Source organism: Mytilus edulis, chromosome 2, assembly GCF_963676685.1.
Source record: "Mytilus edulis chromosome 2, xbMytEdul2.2, whole genome shotgun sequence".
Taxonomy (NCBI): Eukaryota; Metazoa; Mollusca; class Bivalvia; order Mytilida; family Mytilidae; genus Mytilus; species Mytilus edulis.
In genome coordinates, this window is record NC_092345.1 from 35,451,665 (window position 1) to 35,473,667 (window position 22,003).

At 33.7% G+C, this 22,003-nt stretch overlaps 1 long non-coding RNA gene across 1 annotated transcript; it reads right to left on the reverse strand.

Annotated features, from left to right (window-relative positions):
• Window positions 1-277: 277 nt before the first annotated feature.
• LOC139512083 (uncharacterized) lies at window positions 278-19,829 on the reverse strand. Its single transcript, XR_011662155.1, has 3 exons — window positions 19,482-19,829; window positions 705-830; window positions 278-324 (listed from the first exon to the last, which is right to left on the reverse strand). It is a non-coding gene; the product is annotated as an uncharacterized lncRNA (long non-coding RNA).
• Between the last annotated feature and the right edge of the window lie 2,174 nt (window positions 19,830-22,003).

Consider the following 22,003-nt stretch of genomic DNA (forward strand, 5'->3'; position numbering starts at 1 on the left):
CACTATAGAATGTTGTGGTCTACATTATGGTATAGTTCCATTAACATTGTTCAAGCCAATTCCGAGAAATAGCATGGACAAAAAAGTGTGGAAGAATAAATATAATAATAAGAAAAAAAGAAACGAACAATAACAATATGTCACCCCAACTCCGTTGAGGGTGCCATAAAAAAGAATCGTACAATAACAATATGTCACCCGACCTCCGTCAGGGTGACATAAAAATAATAAGAACTGAGCAAAAACAATAAGTCTCCAAACTTTGTTTGGGAGACTTAATAAACCGTATTAGACTCTTGGAATTCTTCATTCTGTTGCTGCAATCTAAAAATAAAATTCAGGGTACAATTTTCGTAAAATAATCAAATACTACGGTAACCTTACCAATCAGGGTTATTACTAAGGAATTTTAAAGATGAGTCCACATATTTCGCATTTCTGACATGTGCAATGGTGAGATTAAGGAATTTTTGTAATTTGTAATTTATCATTGCATTCTCCATGATAAACTAGAACAAGAAAAATTTTCTAAAAAGTTTATACCAATTTTACCCCTTAAATTAGATCTATATATATATATATTTTTGTTATTGGTATAACATTGATTTTATTATCAGTATATAAAAACCGTAGTTTATATACGAGTATTTTATACACATATATATATTCTTTTAATTCTGTATTTTACTGATAAATATACTCACTTTTTAAGTCAACATCACACTTTTACATTACACTAACAGCAGCAACTGTAGATGAGACACAGAGTTCTGTGGAATTCCCCTTAGAAAATGTCCAATCTAGATATCCCTATGAAAATTTCTTGTGCCCTAGTTTGGTAAAATAATTAAGCTCATAAGAATATTAGAGAAGAAACTGTTTTTACAATTTTAGATAAGTTAACGGACATTGATTACGTGGATAAGTGGGGCCCACTGACTGCCTAAGACGGGGCCCGTTCCAGTCAAGCTTCAGTGATTCCCTATTTAAGCAACCAAATTTTTTCCCAATAAGGGGGGTCCCTCAACAACAACCAGGTGCTCCGCGGGTGCGCAACTTTATACGACCGCAGTGGTCTAACCCTGAACGGTTGGGGAAAATTTGGTCACAATATTCAAGCTTGATACTGTCTGAATTTGGATTGTGATCGAATTTTTGACATAATAAAGGTTTTTGTCACAAAATAAATGTGGTCAAAGATCTAACAAATCTACTGCACAATACTGTGCAATTGAAGATTTCTTCTGAAACTTTTCAAAATTCGAAAGTTGAAAAATTTTGAAAAAAAAGAATCCCTTAAAAAAATTGTAAACAAAAACCCCCCTTCCCCAACTTGTTGACCCCCCCCCCCCCTTTAAGCAATAACCCTTAAATTCAATCCCATCTTTTCCTTTGTAGTATGGAACCTTGTAGTACAATTTCAGAGATATCCAGTCACTTAAACACAAGTTATTGTTTGGAAACTAGAAACATGCCTCTTTTTGGTCCTTTTTTGTTCCCTAATTCCTACATATTTTAGGCAATTAATCAAAAACTGAATACCAGCCTCCCCCATGTTATATGGAACATTGTGGTACAATTTTAGAGAGTTCCATACAATTACACACTTGTAAGTTATTGTCTTGATTGTTTTTGAACCCTTTTTGGCCCTTAATTCCTAAACTTTGGACCCATAATCCTACAAATGAATCTAAACCTTCTACTTGTGGTTTTAAACATTGTGATACAATTTCAGAGCAATTGAAATACTTATACACAAGTTATTATCCTTAAACTAGAAAAAATGCTTGCTTTGGGCACCTTTTGGGCCTCTAAGTCCTAAACGGTTGGGACCACATTCCCCAAAGTCGAACCCAACCTTCCTTTTGTGGTATTGAACCTTCTGAAAAAATTTCATAAAGATCTATTTTCCTTTCCTAAAGATACTGTCTGGAAACCAATGTATCTTCGGACGACGCAGACAACGACGACGTCATCCCATTATACGATCCCAAACAATTTGTTGCGGTCGTATAAAAAATCACCTATAGTTTACATTGTGGCTTAACTTATAAAATTTGAGGTAGGGCCAATTTCCCGATAATTTTAGTCACAGAAGGGCCAATTTAAAAAAAGTGCTGAAAGAATAAAATTTACTTTAAAAACAAAAAAATAAAAATGCTTTTTGATCAATATGTCGATTATCATATATAATGATATGTGTGAAAGATAGTTATTTCAACCCTAAAAAAGGATGAAAGTCAAATATGCAGAATTTAGGGTATTTTCAGGTTGGAAAAACAGGGAATCCCCCAAGATTTTTGAAGGACATTTCAAACGAAGAAACAAGTTATGTTTTTTGTTATTGTTGTAATTAATACAACTTTTCCTTCAAAAATGAAATTGGTTTAGTGTGTCCTTATTACAGTATTACCTAAGAAACAACTTTTCAATGAAAAAGTTGAACATCGCTCAATTGTAAAATTGAGAATGGAAATGGGGAATGTGCCAAAGAGACAACAACCCGACCATAGAAAAAAACAACAACAGAGATCACCAACAGGTCTTCAATGTAGCGAGAAATTCCCGCACCCGGAGGCGTCCCTCAACTGGCCCCTAAACAAATATATACTAGTTCAGTGATAATGAACGCCATACTAATTTCCAAATTGTACACAAGAAACTAAAATTAAAATAATACAAGACTAACAAAGGCCAGAGGCTCCTGACTTGGGACAGGCGCAAAAATGCGGCGGGGTTAAACATGTTTGTGAGATCTAAACCCTCACCCTATACCTCTAGCCAATGTAGAAAAGTAAACGCATAACAATACGCACATTAAAATTCATTTCAAGAGAAGTCCGAGTCTGATGTCAGAAGATGTTACAGTAACCAAAGAAAATAAACAAAATGACAATAATACATAAATAACAATAGACTACTAGCAGTTAACTGACATGCCAGCTCCAGACTTCAATTAAACTGACTGAAAGATTATGATACCTACATGTATATAGTTGATTTAACACCAGAAGCAATCATATGCACCGCCGTGGCTCAATCGGTAGTGCCTAGCACTTGAAGGGAAATATTATTATCAAGAAAGGGTTTCTAGTCTCATATGGATGTTTTGATTTTTTTTGTATTGAAATATTAGATAATGATGTTTTTATCATATTTTATGGGATGTTTGCTTAATTTATAGAGTCATTGTGAATCATTTTGACTATATATCATTTTATTAAAGAAAAAACGCTTATTGCATGCATTCCTATGACTGTACATACTCTTGACTAACTTTCTATTCATGTGTTTACATTTTTTACATATTTGCAAGGAACACCTGCCGTCAAACTGAAGTAGATGCCTGTACATAAAATTGAGAAAGGAAATGGTGAATATGTCAAAGCGACAACCACCCGACCATAGAGCAAACAACAGCCAATAACCAATAACACGAGACAAATAACACGAGAATTGATTATATAGCAATGAAGCTCAAATGTTGCATGTGTAATATAGTGTAATATACAAATAACTTAAAATAAGGCCATTGTATACAAGTTTCAAAACAACACAAACAAGTTTGGGAAACCTTTTTTGAACATGGTATTATACTAACAAATGCAGTCAAAAGCAATTTTGTCGCCAATCCACCAACTGTGTAGATACTACTACTGAAATGTGTACCACTGTCCCTGTACCGGTACCTAAGTCATCAGAAAATAAAACAACACCACAGAACAAATCAATTACACTACAAATCGTAATTAAATGTAAAACATCAAGAAGCTGTTTTATTTGTTAAAATGACAGGAAAGGCCATATTACATGTGATGATGTGTTGTGTGGTTGTAACACATTAGGTGTTTTATGACCAACTGATGTCAGATTTTGTCGTCCGGTTAAAATATATAATTATGATCTTATCTTATCTTATAGACGATTAAGGAAGCTGGCTTGTCATGTTTTGGATTTTTTGTCAGATTTTCGGAATCCTCTAGTTTTATTCATTTGAATGCCTTGAAAAAAATTTGCCCGGTGACCCCCATTTTTCTTTTTGAAATTCTTTAACATGTATAATGATAAGCCATCTGTAAAAGTCTTATAAAATTTTAATTACTTTTTAACAGTTTTTGAGAACTTTAACTTGTCAATGATAAAGCTATGAAAAGTCAAGAGAGAATATTTTCCCGCCAAAATTTCAATGGCTCATATCTCGAAAACAAGCACGGTGACCTATATATTTTTTTTGCTCTTTGGATTCCTTTATTAATTCCTTATCAATATAAACTAGTGTTCTGAAAAGTTAATTACTTTGAAACTGAGAAGCGAACTCCCTTAAACCTTACAGACCAGGACAAATACAGATATACATATATTCAGAATGAGATAAAAAGCATCCTATTTGAATTTGGCTTCCTAACAATTTACGTGTTATGTTACCTTATGCGCATAAAGGGTGTTAACAATCAGATAAAATCAATAGTCTTGGCCTTATTTTTTGTAGGAAAACCTTTCAAGATATGAAAATAGATGATATGACGTATTTTATTGTACTATAATTAGCATCTATCGGGCTATTTACAACATAATTTACCTATCTTATCGAATGAAAAGAATTCACGGGAAATTGGCCATACCTCTTTGACACTTTAAAAAACATAATGACGTGTAACAGTCAGGATTCTACTTCGTCAAAATTATCTCCCCATTACGCCAGTTCATTTTCACAATCGTAGAAATAGAAGCCATTGTAGGGATGACGCGTTGCCAAATTTGCTCTTGAAAACCGATAAATTTATCCACATAGCACCATTACGATCCTTATATGTCAGTTGTATTTTAAAAGACAAATGTATCTACTATATGTAGTTAATGAGCAGCAGTTAATGATCTTGTCTGCATTGATTCAACTTCTTAATAAAACTATTGTCTGATCGGTTGTCTGGTGGAATTTTCGAAAATTCTTAAACATTTATAAAAATTCTAATTAAATATTTCGTGGAAGGGCAGACTAAAAAAAATCAGTGGTTGAAGATTATAAACCCTAGTTATCACACACACAAAAAAATATATGCATTTTTATCATCCAGCTAAAAAGACTGTCGGCAAGTACTTTTAATTTAAAAAAAATAGCTATTCGAACACACCTACTCTGTGATTCATTAGATAGGTATTTCACTTGACCCTTTCGTACTGTGATTGTTTAATGTTATAAAGTCAGCCTGTAGCTTTGATACATGTATATAAAAATGATAGAATCTGAAGCGAGATGATATATCAAATACTCCTGCTTTGTGCGTTTCAAAGACAAAATATACTCCTAAAACACGCCTTAACATAAAAAGGTGCACTCGATTTTCTCTTTTCGATACATTTGTTACCCATTTTTTTGATTTTTTTCTTGAGTCACATAATGGAAGACATGAAAATTACTGAACTAATAGATTGATACATATGTTCTCCGTGCGTGGTAAAATTAAAAAAAAATCTGAGGTTATGCATTTTCTACATCCAACTTGATGGATACCCATGACGTCGACTTGATATTAAAAATAGATAAATTGAAAACTTATGCAAATGGTGTTTTTAAAATAAAACAATCCGTATTCGGAGAAAAATGTCGTTTTATTCATTTCTATTTACATTTAAAAATGTTGTTACTATAGTAAACATTACAGTAAGCACTTCTCGCCTTCTCTAACAAAGAGCTTCGATTCTTTTGTTCTATTTCAACTGGCTTTCCGACTGGTAGGAGTATTTGAAAGCAGATATACTTTTTGATTTTTTAATTTCACTGGATAATGAATTCCACACTTTTGGACCAGTAAAAGAAAAACTTGATTTGTATAATTCTGTATTTGATTTAGTGACAATACAATTATCCGATGATGAAAGTCGAGTATTGTACGATTGTTTACTATTTGTAGGCACAATAAAGAGTTAAAAAAGTTGAGTTGCGAGTTAAGAAAGTCGATTTGCGAATTACAAAAGTCGAGTTGCGAGTTACAAAAGTCGAGTTGCGAGTTACAAAAGTCGAGTTGCGAGTTAAGAATGCCGAGTTGCGAGTTAAGAAAGTCGAGTTGCGAGTTAAGAAAGTCCAGTTCCGACTTGAGAAAGTCGAGTTGCGAGTTACAAAAGTCGAATTGCGTAAAACTGTGGAAGCGAAACTATTTTTTTGGTGTAACTGTTTAACATTTTGGAATGATGATTGCTTATAGAATTGTATACCGTATTGTTGATTATTTTTGTTGTTTATGTCTCTTCGTAAAAATAAAATGGATTGATAATCACTACTATCGGATTTTCTGAAGAAGCAGATAGCCTTTTGAGATACAGCGGATAGCTTGCAGTTTAATCATAATTACATTTCATAGCTAGCACCGTCATATTAAACGTAAAGGAAGATATAGCAACCAAGCTATGGTACATATGTAAAAGACCCCTTCTGCAAGCTTCGTTTAGAGTGGGCAATTTAGGGCAGCTGTAGAGCCGGGTAATAATCGTTAGGGACCTCAAAATCTATTCTTTGACAATGACACTCAAAATTGTGGACGTTAAAATTATATATGTCTACATAGGCTAGAGTTGAAAGGGAAATGATGGGCGTGTATAAAACAAGTTTAAACCAGGCGCCTTTTTGTGTCTGAACGAAGTCGGGACCTTTAGCCTGTGTTGGTCTTGTATATCTTTAACAATTGGAAAACTTGCTGAATTTTTCGTTTCCATTCTCTGACTTTAGTTTGCCCCAATCAAATTGTATGAAACTTATACACACTGCTTATTATTACAAAACACAGACCAAGATTGAATTATGGTGGGGTCACCTTAACCGTTCAAGAGTTATGCTCCTTAAAAAAAAAAGCTGATTTTTTTCGTTTCTGTTCGCTATAAACTATAGTTTGTCTTAACCCAATCTAATTAAAAACCGATCTCTCATCGCTCCTGTTTCTGATATGTCGCGTGGGAGATCTAACGAAACCCGCTTTGAGGTCACATGTGAGTGACCTCGAAGGTGTGTCTTTTTCGACCAATGAAATTGAGTCTTCCACCATCTTGGAAGTTTAACGTAAGGCAAAGGGATGTAACTCATTTTATTTACGACGAAATCGTCAGTCATAATAATTCATAAACTTTTTTGATTGGCTTATTGATAGGTCGTCAAGTCATTTGCATATCTTTATAAATTCATGACTTTCAGTTCACTCACATGTGACCTCAAAGCCGGTTTCGTTAGATCTCCCACGCGACATATCAGAAACAGGAGCGATGAGAGATCGGTTTTTAATTAGATTGGTCTTAACCAAATGTTATAAAACTTATAAACAATGCTAAATACAACAAAAAACAGATCAAGTTTGAATGTTAGTGTCGTCATTCTACCCATTTTAGAGTTATGCCCCTATACAAATGAAAAAATTATAATTTTTGGTTTCTATTTTTAACTTTAGTCTAAATTGCCTAAACCAAATGTTATGTAACTTATAAAAAATACTTATTACGACAAAACTCGGATCAAGTACAAATTGAATTTAGGTAGTATCACTTTTACTGTTCCTCAGTGATGTCCTTTTATAACTTTATACGATATGCAAGCGGGGCTGTGTCCAATGGACTCATTACCTATTTATCTAAATTCTTTAAAGTAACAGATATAATTTATAGAACAGACAAGGGGTAGTTGCAAATATTTCATGTATATTTTGAACACATGCAGAGAAGATTACTTAGGAACCCTTTGCCAAAAAATAAAACCTTCTTTTCTTCTATGTGCCCGCCTTCAGATATTATGTTTTGAATTTTAGTTTCACTTTCCATATTCGGTATTTATCCTTAGGTAAGCTCCTTGTGGCAAAAATCACGTTCTGCAAGAATTTATTATCCTGGAGTTCGGCTATTTATTTCTTTTTGTGGCGGGTAACCAAGCAGACAACGTGCATGTGTTTAACGGCAATGCAGATTTTCTCTTATGAAATAAAATTAAAAAGTTGCCGATCCGGCACATAATAAAGATCGGGTAGAAAGCAAGGTATTCATTTTAATTTAGATCGAAAATCTTAATTCGAGGGTTGAAAATTTAGAGCACAAAAAAAGGAGGTGTTCCTCAGGGAATCTTTTTATCTTATGCACTCTCATTTGAAAGCTTTATTTTTTAAATTTAATCAAAACAGAGAAAACTAATGTTAGTCAACTTGAATTGTCTTTCTTCCTTTCTCCCATGCCAAGTTATTGTCGCTAAAAATTCCAGTGGACCTCCTATGGCACCCACTAATAGTAAAAAAAATATCATTCAACAAATTAAATTATGACCTACATGCACTTTGCATACTTTCAAAGGAGGCAATTTCATGACAAAATTGTTCTATACTGAGGGGGGGGGGTCTAGAAATTTTGAAAGGGGGGCGAAGTTTTAAAAGTTTTTGGGACCTTTTTTGGCTAAAAAAACATAAAATAAGTGTAAAATGCACTTTTTAAATGGTTCCTGGCGTGGGGCATGTATATTCTATAGTTGCTGTAAAGTGTAAGGGCCAGAATTTTTATTTAATGCAAAAATAAGAGTCAGATTTTTTTTTCTCTCAAATACCTTAGACTGACTCCTCAATTCTGGATAGCTTGAAAGTCTAAGGTACGAACCATTTGAATTGAAGAGGCAGTCTAAGGTATTTCAGTAATATTATTTACCAACGAAAAAATGTTTAACCCAAAACGCCCCAGCCCTATTTTAAAATAACATGATAGTTTAAATTGACATAATAGCTGAATAATGATCCACATGTTATTTTAAAATAGGGCTGGGGCGTTTGGGGTTAAACATTTTTTCGTTGGTAAACAATAGGGCTGGGGCGTTTGGGGTTAAACATTTTTTCGTTGGTAAACAATATTGCTGCGGATTATTTTTTCATGAGAGTGTAATAGATTTTTACTTTCTGTTTGGTTGAATAGTGAAATAGAAGTCACTACGTTCTTGATCAATCCTGTATCGCTTTGAAGGTTTCATGCATGGTTGTCACACTCAGCCTAATCAACGTGTTACTGTAATTTGAATTTCAAAATGACTGAGTGACATTTTTTTTTGACGCACTGGTCAACTCCACCATAGAGAATCACATGACTTTGACACAATCAGTAAATACCAGCGAAATTATCTTTATAAGTAAAGAATTGTCGCATAAAAATGAAATGCACAGGAAATGGCAAAATTCATGAAGTCTGATTAATCATTTTACAAACAAAAAAAGTCCAAGCAAAGAGGGGTGTACGCCCTGTACGCCCTCCTCTGAATCCGCCACTGGCGTCAATAAGTGCAATTAGGCATCAAACCCGTCAGTTATGCACGCCTTTTTGACGTCATTTACTGGATAGAGGGGTCGCCTGTTTCCTGCACTATTACCGTTCATCATCGTCATAATACAGGATAAACTAAAAATAAAGTTTATTTTGTAAGTAGTACTACTTAATCACAGTCTCCTTATGACAGCAATGCTGATTGTCAATTATGAGGATTTTTATTTGCCGAATAATTTGTACAATAAAGCAATGTAGTTTTGCAACCACTCGCTCAACATTGGAACGGAAGTGACGATGCCCCTAAACGTTAAATGATGTTCACTAAAACCAGAGTTTTTGACGGAAATGCATCGAACTCGAAAGTTGTCTATTGCATGGCAATATATATAGTCCCCTATCGGTTAAACTTGTTCTTTAAACTGCATTGAATATAACAAATATCAAGTAAATATCGTCAAGCATAATGCAAAAGTGCGGAAATAATTTAAGTGAATTTTCTGTCCAAGGACCGTAAACAGACAGACAGACAAGTCCCAAAAAAACTTGAGACTAGCACTAGTACTCAACTGCTGATATAGATGTCTCTTCATGTACAGACCTAGGGCGTTTTTTACACATTTTTTTTATTGGTCTCTTCTGTATATCTCCAGAATATATTCTGTTGAATAGTCCAAAAAAATGAATCAGGACTTCTTCAGGAGATATTATGATGAAGAAGTTACAAAACAACAATTCAATTTGCCGTCGAATATAGCACATTTTTTTTTATGTTGGATTACATAAACAAAGTTTACGATAATTTATTAGAAAATTTAGTTACGCCAGTTTATTTGACACAACGCTAGTGACTATATCAAACCAAAACTGAATAAAACATGTATAATTAATGGTGGTCCATTCAATAATAAAAAAAATCTAATTAAAAAATCATAAAAAAGTTCCTCAAAACAAGATTTAAAAAATTTTATGGATAAAAAAAAACCGTCGCCACGTAAATCGTGCATTTTTTTTTAAATTAGATAAATATACAGCAAAATAATATGTGTTTTTTCTTAGATAATAATGTATGCCAGTGACTATAATAATAAACCAGGTGCTCCGCAGGGCGCAGCTTTATACGACCGCAGAGGTCGAACCCTGAACAGTTGGGGCAAGTATGGACAAAACATTCAAGCGTGATACAGCTCTGAATTTGGATTGTGATCAAATTTTTGACATTACATGGTTTTTTTTTTACACAAAACAAATGTCAAGATTTTACAAATCAATTAAAGATTTCTTCTTCAAACTTTTTAAATCTAAAATTAAATAGTTGACACAGCATAGGTTTCTGACACAGAATTAATGTGGTCTCATGAACTTAAAAGGTTTTTTTTTGCCTTTGAGCAATTCACTATGCTGTTGAATATTAATCCTCTCAAAAAAATGTTTGAAGAAATTTTCTTTTTATTCATGAAATCTGAAATGAAAAAAAATTGCCCCCCCCAATTTTTTTTTCACATCCCCCTTTCCTTTATTTCAAAACTGATCTCAATTCAAATTTCTAATGAAGTTTGCAACAATAACTACTCATTTAAATACATCATAAAATATTAAAATGTAAAAAAGTGCTTGTTATTACTGAATGGTAAAGATTGTTTTAATCTATCAGTTGGTAGTAAAAGTGAATATACATTGTATATTGTATAAAACAATGATTTAAGTTGATTCAACTACTATTCTGGACAAAGAAAGATAACTCCAATTGAAATCCAATTGGAATTTCTTGCTATTGCACAATATTGTGCAATTAGATATTTCTTGCTATTGTGCAATACTGTGCAATTGAAAATATTTGCTATTGCACAATAATGTGCAATTGAAGATTTCTTGCTATTGCACAATACTGTGCAATTGAAGATTTCTTGCTATTGCTGAATACTGTGCAATTGAAAATTTCTTGCTATTGCACAATACTTAATATATAATTTTGGATCCTGATTTGGACCAATTTGAAAACTGGGCCCATAATCAAAAATCTAAGTACATGTTTAGATTCAGCATATCAAAGAGGCCCAAGAATTCAATTTTTGTTAAAATCAAACTTAGTTTAATTTTGGACCCTTTGGACTTTAATGTAGACCAATTTTTAAACGGGACCAAAAATTAAGAATCTACATACACAGTTCGATTTGGCATATCAAAGAACCCCAATTATTCAATTTTTGATGAAATCAAACAAAGTTTAATTTTGGACCCGATTTGGACCAACTTGAAAACTGGGCCAATAATAAAAAATCTAAGTACATTTTTAGATTCAGCATATCAAAGAACACCAAGGATTCAATTTTTGTTAAAATCAAACTAAGTTTAATTTTGGACCCTTTGGACCTTAATGTAGACCAATTTGAAAACGGGACCAAAAATTAAGAATCTACATACACAGTTAGATCCGGCATATCAAAGAACCCCAATTATTCAATTTTTGATGAAATCAAACAAAGTTTAATTTTGGACCCTTTGGGCCCTTTATTCCTAAACTGTTGGGACCAAAACTCCCAAAATCAATACCAACCTTCCTTTTATGGTCATAAACCTTGTGTTTAAATTTCAAAGATTTCTATTTACTTATACTAAAGTTATGGTGCGAAAACCAAGAAAAATGCTTATTTGGATCCCTTTTTGGCCCCTAATTCCTAAACTGTTGTGACAAAACTCCCAAAATCAACACCAACCTTCCTTTTGTGTACATAAACATTGTGTTCAAATTTCATTGATTTCTATTTACTTAAACTAAAGTTATTGTGCGAAAACCAAGAATAATGCTTATTTGGGCCCTTTTTTAGCCCCTAATTCCTAAACTGTTGGAACCAAAACTCCCAAAATCAATCCCAACCTTTATTTTGTGGTCATAAACCTTGTGTCAAAATTTCATAGATTTCTATTAACTTAAACTAAAGTTATAGTGCGAAAACCAAGAAAATGCTTATTTGGGCCCTTTTTGGCCCCTAATTCCTAAAATGTTGGGACCAAAACTCCCAAAATCAATCCCAACCTTCCTTTTGTGGTCATAAACCTTGTGTTAAAATTTCATAGATTTCTATTCACTTTTACTAAAGTTAGAGTGCGAAAACTAAAAGTATTCGGACGACGACGACGACGACGACGACGACGCAGACGACGACGCCAACGTGATAGCAATATACGACGAAAAAATTTTCAAATTTTGCGGTCGTATAAAAAACATTCAAAACAATTAATTCGTGTTGGCCCCAGATGACTTTTAAAATGTAAACATCATTGAAAAAGTTCCAAATTATCTCCCTTTGGTGGAAAATGCCATTTTTTGGCTTTGAAATTGAAATATCTCTTTTAACTCATCGGTGACCTATATTTTTTAATATAATTTCGATATATGCTGTACTTAAACTAAATTATTGTAAAATTTGAGCGATTTCTGTAATAAATTTCTTTTTTTTTATTTCGATATTACTTTTATTTCTCCTATTAGTTCAACAGAGAAAAAAAACTTTTACAAAGATGTATGTTTCTTTCGAAGGCAGATTGTGAACGTAAATGAACGGAAACCCCATTTTTTTATATTTCTATTAACTATAAGATAAAGTTCATTTATAGAAAAATATAGAGAAATCCTATATAAATGATTTAGACCCGCGAACCCCCTTAAATACCAAGACTATGTCCTATAAATTGATTAATTGTTGGTTGCTTAATGTCCAGTGGCAAATATTGCATGCACAAATTTTGACGGGACGTATTATGGTATACAAATGTCCGACTTCCGTCTGTCCGTCGTAAACATGGTACAGTATAATGTCATGGTTGGTTTTTTTGTGATGGTCAAGCGAGTTATAAAATATAACACAAAATAAAACATAAGTCACCGTGCTCGTTTTCGAGAAATTGAGGCTGTAAATTGGGGATTTGTGCAATTTTGTAAAAAATGTAGGCAATGTTATAAAATGTTTGGAGCATATATTCTGCGTCGTAAATTTTTAAGATCGGGTTCAATTTAAAGCTGTGATAAGTGACAATAAGTAAAAAAATAATCCCTACACGAATGCAGTAGCGTAGCTGGGTCATTTTTACGTGTACGCCCGAGACTTGGCGAGGGGTCTGAGGGGGTGCCAACCGCTCAATGTCAAAGCACCTGCTGGTAGTGGTTTCGAGGGGACGAAGTCCCCGAGAGCTATCGAGTTATCGAGAACGAGATCTACCATTCCGGTCAGTAAAAATTCATTAATAGCAACATACTTTTGAATTTAATTGGTTTATTTTTTATGTTCAATTTTGAAATATGTTTAACTTATTCATCGTGTTAAACTGGAAGCTAGTGGTCATTGGTTTTAGAGAAAACGTCCAAACCAATATTATTTTCAAATATGTTTAAAAGGAGCCGTAAGTGAGCATACAATCGACAAAAGCACCTTTAATGGACATGAAAATTTATTTCTAACAGGTGCGATATAAAAATTTTCCCGGGAACACCTATAATTTCTTCCCACAAAAAGTGAATCAATTTATCAGTCCCTTAAATTATTTAAAAAAAAAAACTAAAATTCTCTTTTTATATTTTTTCTTGATCTAGAATATTAAAGTGTAACAATATTTTATGACAATCTATGAAGTTTTATAAATTGATCATGAAAAAACAATTAATTGCGTAAAGAAAGTCCGGCTATGAGTAAAGATCAGAAAATGAACGAAAACAAATGCTTTCAAAATTTTGCTTCAGACATTAATCATAAAAAACCTCTTCCAAACTTTTATAAAATTCGATAAAGGTTTGACAAAGTAGTAAAATGTAATTAAGAATTAACAAACTTTAAGCCCAAACTGTGACCACTTATTAATTGCAGAAAGAATACCTTTTATCTGTTAAATGCGGGAAAATTAAAGCATTGTTATATAGCTCCGGATACTCTTTTGGTCATAAACATTTTTCTTCCAACTTTCGTAAAATTTCACGGAGAGCCATTCAAAACACTTTATCCATTCGAAATCTTAATATTGACGCCGCCGACGACGCTTTGATTCGCTTTTTAGACATAAATCACAGGCTCGACAAAAAAATGCAAACCGCATATCGAATCTCAACAGATAATGAATTGCATTAAATATAAGAAAAGTATATTCAGACTTTTACTGAAAATTGGAAGAAATCTATAATAGGATCTAGTTGATTAAAGTAAATTCAGTCCCTTTTTATACACAATTACAATCCACTGCAGAAAGAATCACACGGCTGATGTGCTTTTAACCAGATTTTCTTATTCTATTTTTTTTTTTTTTTCATTTTCAAAATTCAAGTGTACGCCCGGACGTTTTGACGTAAACGTAGAACTACGCGCATGGAATGACTATACAATTATTCAAGCCTTGCTTGACCATGCGGAACAGATGCTCAAAGTGGTATTTTTTTTAATCCTATGTTAATTATAAAACCATATTTGATTGGATTCTCACGGCATTTATACTTGTGTGTTATACTTTGCGTTTACCCAAACAGGAAAGCAGGAAGAATTAGATAAAGCCCGTTTCCAATTTAACGTCATTTTTCTGTTACACTAAATGGTAGCAATATCTGACGTTGCGTCATTACGTTTCTAATTACGTAAAATTACACGATATTTTAGTAAACGCTAGCTGTGATGACACATGTGTCAGGCATGTTGTAGCCTGTTAGAGAAAATGGGCAAGTTGTCTTAATTACATTCAGACAGACAAAACCTGGAGAGATTTAATATTTTATGTGAAAATGACAATGAGAATGATGGTTGTAGTATGAACGAAGTCAGATCGTAAGAAATGCGTAATGAGGACGGCATGCGCGTGCTAGTATCATACTATGGTCTTAAGCCCCAGTCCCACTAGACCACGATCGCACCACGCTCACCGCGATCTAAAATAAATTTAGATCGTGGTGAGGTCGCGGTATGAGCGGCATGAAAATGTAAATTTTCGTTGCTTTCACGATGCTACTACGTTTTCTCTACGCTTCTACAAAGACCCCGCTACGATTATACCACGTTCTCACCGCGATTATTCTGCGACCTCACTACGCTTATTAAGATCTTTCTACGCTTTCACGTTCTCACTACGACCATACCACGAGTTATCCGATTGCAACACGATCTTACTGCGATTATTACACGTTCTTCCCACGATTATACTACGTTCATACTCATAGCGCGATCTTACTACGTTCTCAGCAATAACATCAACATCGTGTTCCATATCAATACAGTTCAATTCCTTCTATTTCTGATTAAATCGTAGATTTCTCGGAAACAATAGTCATGCCACCAAAATCTACCAGAACACGTGGGCATGGTGGTAGGAGTTGATGTAGAGGCAGAGGGAGCAAGGTAACGAATCCTGATCAAGCAGAGATGTCGGACCGACCAATCCAACCTAAATTACAACCTATTGCTGGTCCATGAAGCTCAATGACGATATTTTAGTGAACGATAGCAGAGATGACATAGATGTATCAATATATATATATAGGAAGATGTGGAATGAGTGCCAATGAGACAACTCTCCATCCAAGTAACAATTTATAAAAGTAAACCGTTATAGGCCAATGTACGGCCTTCAACACGGAGCCTTGGCTCACATCAATCAGCACGTTATAAAGGACCCAATATATTACTAGTGTTAAACCATTTAAACGGGAAAACCAACGGTCTAATCTATATAAAAACGAGAAGCATGGTTGAGCCGTTAGAGCAAATGGATAATTACATTCAAACAAACAAAATCTAGGGAGCTTTTTTTATATATTTTTATGTGAAAATGACAATGAGAATGATGGTCGTAGTGTGAACGTAGTCAGGTCGTAAGAAGAGCGTGATGATGACTCGTACTATGGTCGTGAACAGCGTGGTATAGTCGTAGTGGAAGCGTAGTTGGGTCGCAGTGAGAACGTGATGGTCGTAGTGAGGTCGTGATAACGTCGCTGTACGATCGTAGCGCAGTCTCTCCGAATAGAATCACGCTTTCGCTACGCTCTCACTACGATTGTACAGCGACCTTTGCGATCTGACTACGATCTTAGTGCGCTCTCACTACGCTTCTACTACGACCTGATTTCGCCACGACCGCACCACGATTGTTTTGAATATGTTCAAAGTTGGCCACGCTCTTCACGATCTTGCAGACCTCACCACGACCGTGATACGACCTTACTGCGATCTACACGATCGCACTACGATCATCAAAATTTGCATTTTTTTCACAGATCGTAGTGCGATCGTGGCCTAATGGGACTAGGGTATTAAACAGCGTGGTGTAAACGTGATATAGTCGTAGTCGAAGCGTAGTTGGGTCGCAGTGAGAACGTGATGGTCGTAGTGAGGTCGTAATAACGTCGCTGTGAGATCGTAGTGGTCTCGACCTTTGAGATCTTACCACGACCTTAGTGTGCTCTTACTACGCTTATACTACGACCTGATTTCGACACGACCGCACCACGATTGTTTTGAACATGTTCAAAGTTTGCTACGTTCATCACGATCTTGAAGACCTCACCACGACCGTGATACGACCTTACTGCGATCGCACTACGATCGTCAAAATTTGCATTTTTTTCAGAGATCGTAGTACGATCGTTGCCTAGTGGGACTGCGGTATTAAACTTTATTAGTTCACTAGAGCCACATGAGCCTAACAAAAAATATTACAACTTAGTTGATATGAATAATTTGAAAAAACACATTGCACAAATTTAAACTACATTTTATATATATAAAACAGAATTTACAAATTATTTAACAAAAACAGATTTTGTTTATCTTTTAAAACATAAAAGTTATGTATTTCTGTCGAAAGGAAAAATACGTCCACAAATCCGAATTTTGAGCAAATATACAAAATTTCGACTTTATTTTACTAAAAAAAAGTAGCACATGAAGGTATATTTTTATTACATATTTGATTTAATCACGCAAAAAATAGCCTATATGCAAATTGTCAGCAAACTGTCGATATGGATTCTATTATATACTAAAAAAAATTTTGACCGAAAAGGACATCTTTTCTTTAAAAATTGTATATAAAAGATATTGCAGAGTTCTTAAAATCTGTTTATTCCCTGTTGGTCCTGGAAAACAAATCTACTAGTAGTCGTCAAAACATTAGTACCACCACTTTCTAAGAACCTTAATCGTACAAATGTATATGTTTCAAGGTAAAAGTGTGCAAGGTAATGGCGTTTTTCAGACTGTTTATGACTAAATCCATTTGTTGTGTAATGCTTGACAGAGGAGGATTTAGGGGCGGGGTTGATAATATACTGAAGCATGATTAGAGCGAGTATCCTCTTGCACAAACCCCGGGCCCTTGTGAACATTTCTTGATCCGCCAGTGGTTGATACTTTAGTCTGGAAGAGCATGATTTATATGCTGGTTTTAATTGGCTTTTAAAAAGTGTGCTAGTACTAGTAGTTTTCAGTTACTACAAATACTCTTATTTTGGTGCTTCGCGTTTATAATCTTTAGTAAATGTTAGTTGTTTTTGTGTCTCGTATCGATCTTTTGGGTCAATCCAATTGCAACGGACTTTTAAACGTTGTTTTTATGTTATACTATTACGTCAATACTGACTGTCTAAGTTTAGGGGTTAAACGCTCATACACATATTGAATCCTGCCACATTATCATGAGCATGTAGTTGAGAAGTTATTGTTTGCTTATATCTGTCGACTCATATTTGAAGTTTTTAGAATGGGTTTGTTATATATCGCTAGGCCGTTACTTTATTTCGTCTTAATTGTTTCACATTTTTGTCGTTGCCTTTTATAAGTAATATACAGTATGGATATTTGTCATTTTTAAGGCCGCACGGTTGGTTATAATTGATAATACTACTTCATTGAACTTCAGTTGATAGTTGCCAAATTAGCAGTCATACCACATCTTCTTACTTGTTATGATATTGTATACATGACTTTTAATTTCGGGTCTTGTCTAAACATTTATGAAATATTAGTCGCTTGACGTTAAAAACAAACAACTAACAATCAATCAATTTAAACTCGTGTTCAATAAGGAGAAAATCATTTGATTTGTTGGGTTAAAGGGGGAGGTGGCAGGAGTATTTTGAATATGAATATGGTGGGCTGGTCAAGAGCTGGAAAAAATAGGCATGATTAGCGACAAATCTTTAACATGAATAAAAAATTTCGCAAAAGATCCTCCTGCCGGCCCCATTCCCATCCTTAGAATAACAAAAGGTCATACCCTTACTGTAATTGTCCGTGTGTATTTATTATTTATCCAGCTAGTTGTCCTTATAGTGTCCTACTAAGGGGACGACTATTTGATATTCTGGGGGAGGAGGATTTTGAAAATATAATAACTAAGCCTTGATAATCACAAAAATCAAAGGTTTGTTCTGTGGTAGTTTGAAAATAAATAACCTGACACACAATTAATTGAAAAAATAGGTCCATTCGAAAGTATTAGATGGCACCAGATATTCATAATTTTTTTTTCAAACAAAAATCGGGAAACACTTCCGTAAACTTTACATAATGAATTAAAAATATTATTTAAATATACTTGAAATGTGTGAAAATGGGTTTCATTTTTAAAAGTTGAGATATATTGTGGTAGAAATACGCGTTGGTAAATATTGGGTACGAGTTTGCGAAGGTACGAGTTGACATGGCTCCACAGCTATTTTATTCTAGATTTGTATAACTTTTGACTTGTCAAACTTCTTGATTTGTAACTTGTATTTTTCTTTAGAAACGCAACTTCTCTTTGGCTGGCAGCGGTAACTATTACACAGACGCGATCTCACAAAACGTGACTAAAACAAAGTGACTACATTTGAAAAATTAAGAAACGTAGAAATTCATGAAACTAATGGAGAAAATACGTTTACAATTTAAGAAATTGTGTTTACACATGTATCAAGAAATTACATTTCACAAATCAAGAAATGTAGAAATTCGTGTAACGGATGGAAAAAAATACATGTTACAAATTCAGAAATGACATTTTACAAATTAAGAAATTGCATATGTTATACGAATAAGAAATTGCATGCCATTTCACAAATTAAGAATTGTATAATTTTGGCGGATATACCCTTCCATAGTTTTGCACCCAACTAGAATACCACAAGTTTGAACACCTTATTTGATTTCAGGACCACCATACTCAAATGTGAAATACTTTGATATATTTCGTAACTTTTTTACCTTAAAGAATCCTGGTCCTGAGTAGATTTAGAAGTTGTCGTCAGCAAAAGATTAAAACACCGTTCATTGCGGGCTTCCGTTGTCGTTGATTTCTATATTTTGTGCAATGTCAATTTCATCATGGAAAACTTTCTCTACCATCAGAGGTTCATCAAGGGATAATACTAAATTTGATATTTATGCTATTAATTTATGATAGTTACGATTTAAAAATCAATGTTTTGATTTAAGTTGCAGTATAAAAACAATATTAGGTCAATGTCATAAAGATATAAACTTTTTGGTATTCCGAATAAAACTGGGGAAGGGAAGGGCGCAGTAAAATCTCGTCCTTCCCCAGTTTCTCAGTCTCAGTAATATTTTTTGTATGAGGCTGAGAAACTGGGGAAGGACGAAGTTCTACTGAGCCATTCCCCAATTTTGCGCCGAGTACAATTTTTTTTTTTTTTCTGACATTGACCTAATATTGTTTTCAAAACTGCAACTTAAATTAATAAATTGATAGCTATTCAAATCGTAACACAAATGTCATAAGGGATGTCATTATTTTCATCCCTTAATGGACCCCTGATTGTGGAGAAAGTGTTCCATGATGAAATTGACATCGTACACAATATAGCTGTGTTACTATATTTTATATGAAATAAACAGAACTATTTTTCTGACATTGACCTGATATTGTATGTTTGATGTTTAGAAGTACTTAAAGATGACAAAAAATTTAGTATTGAAAATTACTAAAATTTTCAGTACTGAAAAATGACTGAAATTTTCAGTACTGAAAAATGACTGAAATTTTCAGTACTGAAAAATGACTGAAATTTTCAGTACTGAAAAATGACTGAAATTTTCAGTACTGTAAAATGACTGAAATTTTCAGTACTGTTAACAACTTTTTCCCAACATTACTGAAAATGATATAAAAATTAATGTACTGAATAGTGATGTTTCCTAAAAGTACTGTTTATATAGCGGCATTTAATGTACTGTTTAGTGATGTTTCCTAAAAGTACTGTTTATATGGCGGCATTTAATGTACTGATTAGTGATGTTTTCTAAAAGTACTGTTTATATAGTGGCATTTAATGTACTGATTAGTGATGTTTCCTAAAAGTACTGTTTATATAGCGGCATTTAATGTACATGTAAATGCTAGTCAAATTGTTGGTAGTGTAGTCTCGTATACTAACTACATATGGTTTTGATTGAATTTTTTTCATTCAATCATACCACATCTCTTTAACATTATCAGAAAAACAGCTTTATAATATTTGTAACAGATTTTTAATTGTAAAAAGATCCTACAAAATTTTCCACAATTCGATTGCCATTAAACTGATTTTGTTGAGTTCGTTACATTCAAGTTACTAATCGAAATGTGTTTCTGTCGTAATCCGACTGTTATTCATGCTTATAAATTACCTTACTGGCGTATTGTCCTGTGTACTCTTTATGAGTTCTTGTCAATCAAATCGTGTTCAGATTGCTCTCTTGTCAAACTTGTCTTATCATACTTATAATGTATTCCCTGATTACCTGTATACGATTATCATCTCATACTAAGTCTCATATATTTATTTCAGGATACCCTCGTCCATTGGTTTCCTGGTGGAAGTAAAGTGGCGATGGAAGAAAGCAAATCTTTAAAGATGGAAAAGTTTTTGGACACAACATTATGATACATGATTGAACTAAACATACTTGTTATACACTCAATGAAGACGATGCCGGAGAATCATACCATAGCTAACAATTGAATTATGTTAACAAAAAAGGTCTTGGAACCTATGTCGTAATTCAAGGCTGAGAACATATTTGGAATAGCTGAATTGAAATTCATACTCAGAGGTAAGAATGATTATAATTGATATTGAGTTGTGCATGCAAAATATACTGTTATCGATAGGAAGACAGAGTTTAGATTCACCAGACTGGATAAATTTATTCTTAGTGACAGATGTTTTGGCCTTTGTTAGTCTTATGTATATGATTTTAATTTAAGTTTCTTGTGTATTTTTCGGGGTTTAGTATGACATTACCACTGAACTAGTATACATTTTTGTTTAGGGGCCAGCTAAAGCATGCCTCCGGGTGCAGGATTTGTTTAGCTCCATTGAGGACCCATTGGTGGGCTTTAGCTGTTGTCTGCTCTTTTGTCGGGTTGTTGTCTCTGAAACATATTCCTCATTTCCATTCTCAATTTTAAACTCATTTTTAATCTGAAGTTTAATTCATTTTGGAAGCAAAGAACAGCTACAAAATTGCTCAATGGTGATCCAATGGATAAAATCTATCGTAAAGTTGTCTCGAGTTCAGTAGTACTTATTTATATAGCCTAAACAAAATTTATATAGGCTTAACAAAATTTTAAACTTTTCAATATAAATATGTCTTATTTTTTTTTTTTTTTTACAATTGTTGAGACTGAATAAAATGTAACATCGGAAACTCGAAGACACAGCTGATGACATTAACGAGACGAGACATGCCATACTGCACTAAGATATATTAATCTTTCCTGC